This window comes from Copadichromis virginalis, linkage group LG7 (genome assembly GCF_057382275.1).
Source record: "Copadichromis virginalis isolate Kocher_CV1m ecotype Utaka linkage group LG7, C_Virginalis_male_GT1.1, whole genome shotgun sequence".
NCBI classification, from domain to species: domain Eukaryota; kingdom Metazoa; phylum Chordata; class Actinopteri; order Cichliformes; family Cichlidae; genus Copadichromis; species Copadichromis virginalis.
In genome coordinates, this window is record NC_140624.1 from 63165888 (window position 1) to 63180542 (window position 14655).

Genomic DNA, 14655 nt, shown 5'->3' on the forward strand with positions numbered 1-14655 from the left:
TAGCAAAAAGGAAAGTTTTAAGCCTAATCTTAAAAGTAGAGATAGTGTCTGTCTCCCGAATCCAAACTGGAAGCTGGTTCCACAGAAGAGGGGCCTGAAAACTGAAGGTTCTCCCTCCCATTCTACTTTTAAATACTCTAGGAACAACAAGTAGGCCTGCAGAGCGAGAGCGAAGTGCTCTAATAGGGTGATATGGTACTACAAGGTCATTAAGATAAGATGGGGCCTGATTATTTAAGACCTTGTATGTGAGGAGCAGGATTTTGAATTCAATTCTGGATTTAACAGGAAGCCAATGAAGGGAAGCCAAAACAGGAGAAATATGCTCTCTCTTTCTAGTCCCTGTCAGGACTCTTGCTGCAGCATTTTGGATTAGCTGAAGGCTTTTCAGCGAGTTTTTAGGACATCCTGATAATAATGAATTGCAGTAGTCCAGCCTGGAAGTAATAAATGCATGAACTAGTTTTTCAGCGTCACTCTGAGACAGGATATTTCTAACTTTAGAGATGTTGCGCAAATGGAAGAACGCAGTCTTACATATTTGTTTAATATGTGTGTTGAAGGACATGTCCTGGTCACAAATGACTCCAAGGTTCCTCACAGAGTTACTGGAGGCAGTGTTGCCAACTTAGCGACTTTGTCGCTATATTTAGCGAGTTTTCAGACCCCTTAGCGATTTTTTTTTCTAAAAAAAGTCGCTAAAAAAGACGTGAAAACATGTATCGCTTTTACTCTCAACAAGCAGCGGGTGCTGTAACGCAGTCAGTTCTTCTTTTACTCTTTTTCTCTTATGCTGTTTTGTGGATCACAAGGTTTAAAACTACTTATAAACACACACACACAAAGTAACTCCACCAGAGTGCCGGTCCAAGCCCGGGTAAAGGAGCAGGGTTGGAATTATGACATTAAAAAAAAACAATAATTGCTAAAAGAAATTTAATTTGTAGTTCTAAATAAACTCTAAATGCATTTAGGACGTTTTTTACTCACTTTATGTCTCTTCCACGATGTTATTTCTCTCTCCAACAACATAGGTTACAATTAGATTAGCATGACCAATTATGCAAATTAGGCGATGACGTCATTTAGCGACTTCTAGGACAGCCAATAGCGATTTTCCTTACTGAGGAGTTGGCAACACTGACTGGAGGCCAAGGCAATGCCATCCAGAGTAAGAATCTGGGCCGAGTACAATAACCTCAGTTTTATCTGAATTAAGAAGCAGAAAGTTAGTGGCCATCCAGGTCTTTATGTCTTTAAGACATTCCTGCAGTTTAACTAATTGGTGTGTGTTATCTGGCTTCATGGACAGATAGAGCTGGGTGTCATCTGCATAGCAGTGAAAATTTATTCTATGTCTTCTAATGATGCTGCCTAAGGGAAGCATGTATAATGTAAACAGAATTGGTCCTAGCACTGAACCCTGTGGAACTCCATAATTAACCTCAGTGTGTGAAGAGGACTCTCCATTTACATGCACAAATTGGAGTCTATTAGATAGATATGATACAAACCACTGCAGTGCAGTACCTGTAATACCTACAGCATGTTCTAATCGCTCTAATAGGATATTATGGTCGACAGTATCGAATGCTGCACTAAGGTCTAGCAGGACAAGCACAGAGATGAGTCCACTGTCAGAGGCCATAAGAAGATCATTTGTAACCTTCACTAAAGCTGTTTCTGTGCTGTGATGAGCTCTGAAACCTGACTGAAACTCTTCAAATAAACCATTCCTCTGCAGATGATCTGTTAGCTGTTTGACAACTACTCTTTCAAGGATTTTTGATATGAAAGGAAGGTTGGAGATTGGCCTATAACTAGCTAAGACTGCTGGGTCTAGAGATGGCTTTTTGAGTAAAGGTTTAACTACAGCCAGCTTGAAGGCCTGTGGTACATAGCCGATCATTAGAGATAGGTTGATCATATTTAAGATCGAAGAATTAATTAATGGCAGGACTTCTTTGAGCAGTTTTGTAGGAATGGGGTCTAAAAGACACGTTGATGGTTTGGAGGAAGTAATTATTGAAGTTAACTCAGAAAGATCAATTAGAGAAAAAGAGTCTAACTTAACATCGATGGTACTAAGAGTAGCTGTAGATAGTATTACATCTGTGGGATGATTATTGGTAATTTTTTCTCTAATGATAAAAATTTTATTTGTGAAGAAGTTCATGAAGTCATTACTAGTTAACGTTAGAGGGATGGTTGGCTCAAAAGAGCTCTGACTTTTTGTCAGCCTGGCTACAGTGCTGAAGAGAAACCTGGGGTTGTTCTTATTTTCTTCAATCTGTCAGGGTTTCTGGGTCTTTGACCCAGTATTCTTAGTTCATGTTCACTGTTTATCTACTGCCTGTTCCACTTCCTGTTTTATTGTGTTAGCCTTGGTCTGTGTGCATTATGTTCAGTCCTCTTCCCATTATCATTAGTTCATTATGTTCAGCTGTGTACTCACCGGTCTCTCATTATCACCAGTCTGTGTATTTAAGCCCTCTGTTCTACCCATTCAATGTCGGGTCATTAACGATGTATGTCTGATGTCAATGTCGTCTGTATGTCCAGTCAGTCAGTCAGTCAGTCAGTCAGTCAGTCAGTCAGTCCTTTGTTCATTCGGTCAGCCAGCCATTTCCTCCCTCTGTACGGTTTGCTCACTCCTTCGGCAATAAACATCCACCTTCACCTACCTGCCTGTGAGTCCAGCGTTTGGGTCCTCCTTCTCTCATCCACGACACTACCCTTGACAGAATGACCCGACCCCGCGTTGTGGACCCAGCGGACCCTGAACTTTTCGAGCGGCAGGAGGCAGCGCTCCTTCGCTGGACGGAGGGGCTTCGGGGAAAACAGCGGCTCTTCGCGGAGAGAGAGCACGTCTTCGAGGGGACTCGCCTGGCTCTGGGCGGGCCTCGGAGACGCCACGTTCCCCCACCTGCTGCCTCAGCTGCACCGGAGCATTCGCCGCGGAGAGTGGGCGTCACAGCCCAAGCTTCGGCCGCTCGCTCTCCCGCCGCTTCGCTCCTCGCTCGCCCGCCAGCCTTTTCACTCTCCAGCCTTTCCGCCTCGCCACGGCACAGCGGCTACACCTCCCATCTCGGCTCAGCGGAGGCTACCGCGCCAGAGGCTCAGCCGTTTACCCGGCCCGCTTCCTCTTCCCGGGGAAAGCGGCGCACACGCCGCCATAAAACGGACTCTGTTCAGCAACTCCCGGTGGTGAGTTCCAGTGACTGTTTCCCACACCCCTCATCTGATTATCCACTTAAAACACACAACAGACTCTTTTCTGATTCATGGGGAGTTTCCCTCCTTGAGGATGATGTGGACTGGGAAGATATTTTCTGCTCTGGCTCCCCAAAGACTGTTCAGTCAAAAACTGTAAATAGTGGTGGCAGAAAGACCAGAATACAACCTGATAGACCTGTCAGTGTCACTCACCCAGTCGTTATTTCCACTCCTATCAGTCAGCCTACACCCACTCCAGTGCCAGCTCCCAGGAGGAGGGCAGCTGCGACCCAGTCTACCTCCACACCCGCTCCTGTTTCTCGGGTGGGGGTGACTGGTGTCCAGCCACCTTCTGTGCCTGTCCCAGCGCCCAGGCTGAGGGCAGCCAGAACCCAGCCTGACCTCCCTGGAGGCTTGGAAGAGCTAACCGGTCCACCTACTACTTCACCCTTTCATCCACCTCCTGATCCAGCTTTTCACGCCCTCGCAGTATCACTGGTTAGACTAGCTGAGGTGTCCCCTGCTCATGCACCAGCTTTATTAGCCCAGGCCGTAGCTTTATCTCCCTGTCTAGCCCAGTCTGTAGCTCAGCCGTCAGCCACACCAACCTCAGCTCCGTTGTCAGCCACGCCTGCCTCTGTTCAGCTTTCCCTCCAGTCAGCTCCCTCACCTGCTGTTCAGCCTTCCCTCCAGTCAGCTCCCTCACCTGCTGTTCAGCCTTCCCTCCAGTCAGCTCCCTCACCTGCTGTTCAGCTTTCCCTCCAGTCAGTTCCCTCACCTGCTGTTCAGCTTTCCCTCTAGTCAGTTCCCTCACCTGCTGTTCAGCTTTCCCTCCAGTCAGTTCCCTCACCTGCTGTCCAGTCCCCTCTTGTCCTCCAGTCGCCTCCTGTTTCCCAGTCGCCCGTACACCATCCTGTTCGGTTCCCGGACCTGCAGCCACAGCACCCAGAGCCAGCTGTGAGCTCTCCTGCTCCTCAGCCAGGGGTTTCCGCACCCGCTGGCCCGGCCGCTCCTCAGCCAGGGGTTTCCGCACCCGCTGGCCCGGCCGCTCCTCAGCCAGGGGTTTCCGCACCTGCTGGCCCGGCCTGTCTCCAGCCAGAGGCTTCAACTTCGACTGGTCAGGCCTCAGCCTCGGCTTCAGCTACGCCCGGCCCGGCCTCTGCCTCGGCTGCACCCACGCCCGGCCCGGCCTCAGCTGCACCCACGCCCGGCCCGGCCTCAGCTGCACCCACGCCCGGCCCGGCCTCAGCTGCACCCACGCCCGGCCCGGCCTCAGAGCCTTCGTCCTCGTCTGCTGCAGCCTCAGAGCCTTCGTCTGCTGCAGCCTCAGAGCCTTCGTCTGCTGCAGCCTCAGCCTGTGCTTCGCCTGGTCCCGCCTTGACTGGTCCCGCCTCGACTGGTCCTGTGCCCACCGGGCCTCGGCCAGTACGCCTGACACTGGAGAGCCGCCGCCGCTGCCTTCCGCGCGGCCGGCCCCCTGAGCTGCACCGTCATCGCCTGAGTGGCCGCCGTCGCCTTCCGCACGGCCGGCCCCCGGACCCCCTTCTCCTGGGTGGCCGCCGTCGCCTTCCGCACGGCCGGCCCCCCGAACTGCGTCCACGTCGCCGCCGTCGCCTTCCGCACGGTCGGCCCCCGGACCAACGCTGTCATCGCCGCCGTCGCCTTCCGCACGGTCGGCCCCCGGACCAGCGCTGTCATCGTCGCCGTCGCCTTCCGCACGGTCGGCCCCCGGACCAGCGCTGTCATCGTCGCCGTTGCCGTCCGCACGGTCGGCCCCCTGAACTGTCTCTGTGTGGACTCCGTCCCTCCGTCCTGGGCCCCCTCCGCCCGCCCTGTTCTGGTTTTTCGTTCTTTTGGCCGTCGGGTGCCGGCCTTAGCGGGGGGGGTACTGTCAGGGTTTCTGGGTCTTTGACCCAGTATTCTTAGTTCATGTTCACTGTTTATCTACTGCCTGTTCCACTTCCTGTTTTATTGTGTTAGCCTTGGTCTGTGTGCATTATGTTCAGTCCTCTTCCCATTATCATTAGTTCATTATGTTCAGCTGTGTACTCACCGGTCTCTCATTATCACCAGTCTGTGTATTTAAGCCCTCTGTTCTACCCATTCAATGTCGGGTCATTAACGATGTATGTCTGATGTCAATGTCGTCTGTATGTCCAGTCAGTCAGTCAGTCAGTCAGTCAGTCAGTCAGTCCTTTGTTCATTCGGTCAGCCAGCCATTTCCTCCCTCTGTACTGTTTGCTCACTCCTTCGGCAATAAACATCCACCTTCACCTACCTGCCTGTGAGTCCAGCGTTTGGGTCCTCCTTCTCTCATCCACGACACTACCCTTGACACAATCAGTGATGAATAGTAAGATGTTCTGGCTTTGCGGAGGACTTTCTTATAAAGCAACAAACTATTTCTCCAGGCTAAATGATGATCCTCTAAATTTGTGACACGCCATTTCCTCTCCATCTTACGAGTCATCTGCTTTAGGCTACGTGTTTGAGAATTATACCACGGAGTCAGGTACTTCTGATTTGAGACCTTAGTTTTCACAGGAGCTACAGTATCCAGAGTCGTACGTAGTGAGGAGGTGAAATTATTAACAAGATAATCGACCTCTGTTGGAGTAGCGTTCAGATAGCTGCTCTGCTCTGTGCTGGTACAGGGCATTGAAGATGATAACAGTGGGTGGATTATATTCTTAAACTTAGTTACAGTGCTTTCAGAAAGACATCTACTGTGATAAAGTCTACTCTCCACTGCTGTGTAATCAATTACTGTAAATGTAAATGTTATCAGGAAATGATCAGACAGGAGAGGGTTTTCAGGAAACACTGTTAAATGTTCAGTTTCTATGCCATATGTTAAAACAAGATCTAGAGTGTGATTAAAGTGGTGGGTGGGTACTTTTGCATTTTGAGAGAAGCCAATTGAGTCTAATAACAGATTAAATGCCATGTTGAGGCTGTCATTTTTAGCATCTACATGGATGTTAAAATCACCCACAATAATTATTTTATCTGAGCTGAGCACTAAATTAGATATAAAGTCTGAGAAATCAGACAAACTCTGTGTAAGGCTCAGGTGGACGATAGATGATAACAAGTAAGACTGGTTTCTGAGTTTTACAGCTGGGGTGGACGAGGCTAAGCATCAGGCTTTCAAATGAATTAAAAGTCTGTCTTGGTCTTTCGTTAATTAATAGGCTGGTGTGAAAAATTGCTGCCACACTGCCCCCTCGGCCTGTGCTTCGAGATTTCTGGTAGTTAGAATGACTCGGGGGTGTTGATTCATTTAAACTAACATAATCATCCTGCTGCAACCAGGTTTCTGTAAGGCAGAGTAAATCGATTTGTTGATCAATTATTAAGTCATGTACTAACAGAGACTTGGAGGAGAGAGACCTAATATTTAATAATCCACATTTCACTGTTTTACTCTTTGGTTCACATGTGGATACTGTATTGTTCTTTCTTTGTGATTTTTGTTGCTGGTTTTTAGTTTGTTTTTTGTCTTTTTGGGAGCTGACACAGTCTCTATGGAGATGGGTTTTTGGGGGGAGGGGGGGGGGGGTAGCAGGAGGAGAGAAGCTGCAGAGAGGCGTGTAAGACTGCAACTCTGCTTCCTGGTCCCAACTCTGGATAGTCATATTTTGGGGGGGGTTAATAAATTTGTCCATATTTCGAGAAATGAGAGCTGCTCCATCCGAAGTGGGATGGATGCCGTCTCTCCTAACAAGACCAGGTTTCCTCCAGAAGGTTTGTCAATTATCTATGAAGCCCACATCGTTTCTGGGACACCACTCAGACAGCCAGCAATTTAAGGAGAACATGCGGCTAAACATGTCACTCCTGGTCTGATTCTATGTATCGTATTCTTTCAGATTGTGTTAATGTGAACTCTGTTTCATTAAAACAAAGGAAGATAAAAGAATAGCCAATAAAAGCATATTTCCATACATTTCTCTGGTATCCCTGCTGCTTGCAGATACAGTGGGGCAAGAAAGTATTTAGTCAGCCACCGATTGTGCAAGTTCCCCCACCTAAAATGATGACAGAGGTCAGTAATTTGCACCAGAGGTACACTTCAACTGTGAGAGACAGAATGTGAAAAAAAAATCCATGAATCCACATGGTAGGATTTGTAAAGAATTTATTCGTAAATCAGGGTGGAAAATAAGTATTTGGTCAATAACAAAAATACAACTCAATACTTTGTAACATAACCTTTGTTGGCAATAACAGAGGTCAAACGTTTACTATAGGTCTTTACCAGGTTTGCACACACAGTAGCTGGTATTTTGGCCCATTCCTCCATGCAGATCTTCTCGAGAGCAGTGATGTTTTGGGGCTGTCGCCGAGCAACACGGACTTTCAACTCCCGCCACAGATTTTCTATGGGGTTGAGGTCTGGAGACTGGCTAGGCCACTCCAGGACTTTCAAATGCTTCTTACGGAGCCACTCCTTTGTTGCCCGGGCGGTGTGTTTTGGATCATTGTCATGTTGGAAGACCCAGCCTCGTTTCATCTTCAAAGTTCTCACTGATGGAAGGAGGTTTTGGCTCAAAATCTCACGATACATGGCCCCATTCATTCTGTCCTTAACACGGATCAGTCGTCCTGTCCCCTTGGCAGAAAAACAGCCCCATAGCATGATGTTTCCACCCCCATGCTTCACAGTAGGTATGGTGTTCTTGGGATGCAACTCAGTATTCTTCTTTCCAAACACGACGAGTTGAGTTTATACCAAAAAGTTCTACTTTGGTTTCATCTGACCACATGACATTCTCCCAATCCTCTGCTGTATCATCCATGTGCTCTCTGGCAAACTTCAGACGGGCCTGGACATGCACTGGCTTCAGCAGCGGAACACGTCTGGCACTGCGGGATTTGATTCCCTGCCGTTGTAGTGTGTTACTGATGGTGACCGTTGTTACTTTGGTCCCAGCTCTCTGCAGGTCATTCACCAGGTCCCTCCGTGTGGTTCTGGGATCTTTGCTCACCGTTCTCATGATCATTTTGACCCCACGGGATGAGATCTTGCGTGGAGCCCCAGATCGAGGGAGATTATCAGTGGTCTTGTATGTCTTCCATTTTCTGATGATTGCTCCCACAGTTGATTTTTTCACACCAAGCTGCTTGCCTATTGTATATTCACTCTTCCCAGTCTGGTGCAGGTCTGCAATACTTTTCCTGGTGTCCTTCGAAAGCTCTTTGGTCTTGGCCATGGCGGAGTTTGGAGTCTGACTGTTTGAGGCTGTGGACAGGTGTCTTTTATACAGATGATGAGTTCAAACAGGTGCCATTCATACAGGTAACGAGTGGGGGACAGAAAAGCTTCTTAAAGAAGACGTTACAGGTCTTTGAGAGCCAGAGATTTTCCTTGTTTGAGGTGACCAAATACTTATTTTCCACCCTAATTTACGAATGAATTCTTTACAAATCCTACCATGTGGATTCATGGATTTTTTTTTCACATTCTGTCTCTCACAGTTGAAGTGTACCTCTGGTGCAAATTACTGACCTCTGTCATCATTTTAGGTGGGGGAACTTGCACAATCGGTGGCTGACTAAATATTTTTTGCCCCACTGTAGATCACGACTACACGGACAGCACGTAGGCTTTTTAAATATAAACCTCAACAGGAGTTTCACAACACAGGCTGTGACACATGATTTTAAAGTCCTGGCAGGAAACACTTCCTCCAGGCTACAACTAAAAGTAAAGCAGACTTTTAAAACACTCACTTCTCAGCTCTACTCATTAACAAAAACAGCTGCTTTATTATCTGGAACACTTGAAAACATCAGTGTCATTACTACAGAGTGCAATCATAGCAGCACGGTTTGGACAGCACTGGGACTTCGGCACAATGCTGTGGAATAAAAGTGTGAGCAAACACCACAACCACAAAAAAAATAGCGTGTTGCTTTATAAGAAAGCCCTCCGTAAAGCCAGAACCTCTTACTTTTCATCACTGATTGAAGAAATGAGAACAACTTTAGGTTTCTCTTTAGCACTGTAGCCAGGCTGACAAAAAGTCAAAACTCTGTTGAGCCAACTATTTCTTTAACCTTAACTAGTAATGACCTGGCGAAATAAAATTTTAGCCATTAGAGAAAAAATCACTCATAATTATCTCACAGATTTAATATTAACATTATCTACAGCTACTTTCAGTACCATGGATATTCATTTAGTCTTTTTCCTCCAAACCATCAACATGTCTTTTTGGACCCCATTCCTACAAGACTGCTCAAAAAAGTCCTACTATTAATTAATGCTTGAATCTTGAAAATGATCAACCTATCTCTAATTATAGGCCAACCTCCAACCTTCCTTTCATATCAAAAATCCTTGAAAGATTAATGGTAGGTTTGTAGCTTGAACCTATTCGCTGGAACGTTGAAGGCAATATAATTACACAGCAAGCAAGACCCGAAGTAGGCAAAGTTCTTCATGTTACTCATGCATGAGGGAGACCTGCCTGGAGCCAAGTGTCGTTCCACCACTTGACCTCCGTCAGACTCTCAGCCAGGTTCCCCATAGCACTCCTTTTATTGTGGTTACATGAATATGCATAGGGTCATTAACATATAGCATCTTACATAGGTATACATGTGAACAAAGAATACTCTGTGTGTGTGTGTGTGTGTGGGGGGGGGGGGGGGGTACTGCTGATCAAAGGGCCATATAACATGAAAGCACAAAAGCAAACATCCTTGGTCAGGAAGAGGGTAGTCTCCGCCTCACCCTAGATGGTTCACCCTAGATAACATGGTGAGGAAGTCCAGCAGTTCATCTAAACAAAAAGCACTTAGACTAGAACAGACGTAGCTACGTTAATCCTACCGTAAAACAATAAGACAAGGTACGACCTCTCTCGTGCTCCCAGAGTGCTCTCTAATGCACACAAAGTTTGCAGACTATCAAGGATCAAACCTCTACCAATCTACAACTAATTATAAAACTCTAAGCATACATAAGTAAATATTTCTAAGCATAAATGACAATCAACAATACAAAACCTAACAAGTAGTTGTCAAACAGCTAACAGATCATCTGCAGAGGAATGGTTTATTTGAAGAGTTTCAGTCAGGTTTCAGAGCTCATCACAACACAGAAACAGCTTTAGTGAAGGTTACAAATGATCTTCTTATGGCCTCTGACAGTGGAGTCATCTCTGTGCTTGTCCTGCTAGACCTTAGTGCAGCATTTGATACTGTTGACCATAATATTCTATTAGAATGACCAGAGCACGCTGTAGGTATTACAGGTACTGCGCTGCAGTGGTTTGTATCATATCTATCTAATAGACTCCAATTTGTTCATGTAAATGGAGAGTCCTCTTCACACACTGAGGTTAATTATGGAGTTCCACAGGGTTCAGTGCTAGGACCAATTCTGTTTACATTATACATGCTTCCCTTAGGCAGCATCATTAGAAGACATAGCATAATTTTTTATTGCTATGCAAATGACACAACTTTATCTATCCATGAAGCCAGATAAAACACACCAATTAGTTAAACTGCAGGAATGTCTTAAAGACATAAAGACCTTGATGGCCTCTAACCTTCTGCTTCTTAATTCAGGGGTCACGATACAGGCAGATCCAGAAAACCTAATCACAGAGACGAGGGTTACTCCAAAGCAAGGCTGGAAAACAACAGAATTCTACAGAGCCGGGCAATACTAACTGGAGTTACTCAATATGCATTTATTGCTTCTACTTTAGACTACAGTAATTTGTTATTATCAGGATGTCCTAAAAACTCCCTGAAAAGCCTTCAGTTAATCCAAAATGCTCCAGCAAGAGTACTGACAGGGACTAGAAAGGGAGAGTATATTTCTTCTATGTTGACTTCCCTTCATTGGCACTATGTTAAATTCAGTATTGAAGTCAAAATCCTGCTTGTCACATACAAGGTCTTAAATAATTAGGCCCCATCCTATCTCTGCTACACTCTGACCATGAAACCATAGCCACTGTGCACCAGTCACACTGTTCTTTACTTTAAATCCATCACAGTACAGTAAACTAACCTGTTTATCCTGCACTAAACTCCAGAGTATTCTTATGCAGCCTTTACATAGCAGTTAGTCTACCTCATTTTGTTTTGCAGCATATTTCACAATATGAAAGAACATAATGTCACATGTACAAATGTACACTCCATCTCTGAGCGAAGTTAGCTCTGAAGCTTTAGCTAGCAACACACTCTTTGACAAACTGCACACAGTTTGTGTGTTTGCTGATGTTTGTTGAACAGATAGAAACAATTTATTTAAACAAACATGCCACTTAAAAAAAAGTCACTCCCTTTATGCTCTCTTCTCTTCAGTAGGGCGAGCTAGTTGCCAAGGTACCGCAACCGCAACTTATGGAAACTTGCAGTCATTCCAGTGTTGTGTCAGTAAATAAACAAAAAAACAAAACAAAAACAAAACACTGTCCCACTTTTAACCCCTTTGGCACATGTAATCTCTTTTTATGCATCATCCTGGTGATTAATAAACAAACAGGAATCCCTTTCCTGTGTTACTGTTTGAGCTTACATGGGTTTGATGTCTCGTCACAGTGACGAAATAATAATTCAACCCAAATGCATTTAACCAGAAGTAATGAGCCTGTTTTGAAAATGTAAGAAGTAGAAAGTACAGATATTTGTTTAAAAATGTAGGGAGTAAAAGTAAAAAGTACACAAAAAATAACTACTCAAGGAAAGTAAAGATTCCTAAAAATTGTACTTAAGTACAGTAACAAGGTATTTGTACTTTGTTACTGTCCACATCTAGATACAGAGGTGGGAAGAAAAACTGAACAGAAAAAGGGGCCAAAGCAAACAAACAAAAATATATTTTAGGTTATGGACACATCAAATTAATTAAATCAATGTAATCAGAGTTTGTTGATTACATTGAACTTTGTTCTCAGGCTTTTGGGCTCTGTGGGCTTGAAATAATGTAACAACTTGGAATTCGATTTGCATTTTCTTGATTCAGAGTTCTTAGACAGCTTAGATAGGATCAGACCCTCAAACCACTGAAGAAAATAACAAAGCAAGCAACAGAATTAGTCTGTTCAAAAGGCTGAATGATTATCACGTCAAAGGCTGGTGATTTCTCAATAGCCTTTTCACTGTCTGTATGAAAGGGGGACATTATCATGTGTAGTGAATAGGAGCATGAGGACCCAAATGCAGACACACAGATGTGGATTGTGGTAAACAAAAGGAAAAATGTTTAATTAGGCTGATGAGCAAAATACATTATGGTGAAAAGTAAAGTACCTGAGGAAATTAGAAACACTAATATAGTATATAAAACTTGAACTTATAAAGCGAACAGTCAGTCATTCCAGTTCAGTTTGTACAGTAGACATACAAGGCAAATAAGAGTAACAATATACAGTACAATGAAATAAGAAGGATAAATAAATAAAGGATAGAAAAGAAAAAAAGGGGGGGAATGTGACAGACTTCATAACAACTTTGTACTTGAAAGTTGTGACAGCTCATTCGTTAAACATTTCTGAATGAATTTCAATCAATGATAAACCTTTTTTATTGGAAGTTAATTTAAGAGAGTTTAAGTAATATTCAATTTCAATCAAAAACAAATTAAATGATGGGGTCGAGTTTTGAAATTTACATTTATGTATGTGGAATTTCCCTAATAAGATGGAGCGGCCGAAGAGTGAACTGTCAAAAGTACTGAATATGACGTCACTTATTTATGTGCGAATGTTTAATAATTAAAGTCAGTCATATATCCACAAACACAACAAGCTGAAAGTCAGTGATATATGTGTGTGTGTGTGTGTGTGTGTGTGTGTGTATATATATATATATATATATATATATATATATATATATACATATATATCATAATAATCTGACAATACTATAATATTGGCCATATTATATTTACATTACCACAGTGAGATGACTTTAGTCTCATGAACAACATTAACTAATTCTTATTTACTAACTAATCTTAAATGACTGTTCAGCACAGAAATGAAGCCCAACAATCATGTTTTACAGTCCTCTGGTCTCAGCCTCAGATACTCAACTAATCAAAGTGATGTCATGACAAAAATGAATGACCAACAAAACATTTTTCTCCTTCATTTCTGTCAAACAAAGCTGTATGTAACGTGTCTCGCAGTTAGTATCATCAGCGCGACGAAGCGTATACCGTCCCATTTCACAAGCCTCTCACTTCCGCACTTCTCGTACTTATAGTACGCACCGTACGTAGTACGCGTAGTGTGCGTACTTCAAGCGTGCAGACCCTGAATTGGGACACAGCTCAGGACTGAGACATACGAGCTGAATGTAGACAAAAAGGTAAACAAACATGGAGACAAGACTGACTGGCACTGGAGACCCAGACAGCAAGACACAGAAACAACACTAGGACATGAACGAAATCAAACAGTAACCAAGAACCAAAAATATAGATAATAAAACTCAGAGGCACTAGGAAGTACTAAACTCAAACTTAAACATAAATATCTCTTAAATCTAACAGAGACTCAAAATGCTGGGTCATAGACTCAGGACCATGACAGATATAGCCTCCAGGTCTGAAAACTGAAGCCTTCGCAGAAACAAACTCCATAGCAGCTCCACAAAGTCCAGCTGGAAAAACAAAATTGGAGAAAATGATGGCAAAATTGGAGAACTTGGTAGCGACAGTGAACAAAGTATTAAAATTGGAGCTGATGTCTCCATCTCTAAATGCGTGCAAGGCGGACTTAATAAGCAACCCATTCATTGCAAATGAGATGGACTCAGCCAATGCCTCAAACAGAGAGAAAGGAACTAGGAAGACATTAGTTTTTAGTAATGGCACTGGAAATTTCACAATTTCACATTTCATCCTCAGTCACCCATAGGAGAACTCTTGCCACTCAGCGACTCCGAGGAGCAATGACAAGCAAATGGACCCTCAACTCAGAATATGACGTATGTCACGGCGGAGTCGGTGTCACAGATGACTGAAAAAACTAAAAATGTTAAAGAACTAATAAAAGCTTTACATGGGGGGGGAGGAGCTTTCCTATTTCTACTCTAGTGTGAATGCACAATTGAGTTAGATGAAGATCTGAGCAGCCGAGCAGACTTTAAAGCTGCTACTTACAGTTACACATTCAGTCATGTTCTTGTTCTCACTAACTGCACATTTCTTTGTGACCTCTGAGCTGAGCCAAGAAAATGAGAAGGAGCTCCAGGACTTAAGTTATTCGCACAAAGCAACACATTCACACACACACAGACAGACACAAGAATGCCCTTAAACAACCTACCAACCAGCAATGGAGACTTAGACACAGCCCCATATAAATGGATTTAATCATACACACAACAGCATGCACACAGGCACACACACATGTGCATGTACACAGACAGACACACACTTCTCCATTACCATACCCAACG

The 14655-nt window shown here is 44.3% G+C and overlaps 1 protein-coding gene across 4 annotated transcripts in view; it reads left to right on the top strand.

Annotated features, from left to right (window-relative positions):
* The window catches only part of myo18b (myosin XVIIIB), a 75737-nt gene that overhangs the window by 43499 nt on the left and 17583 nt on the right, over positions 1–14655 (top strand). The gene's annotated exons all lie outside the window — the stretch shown is intronic.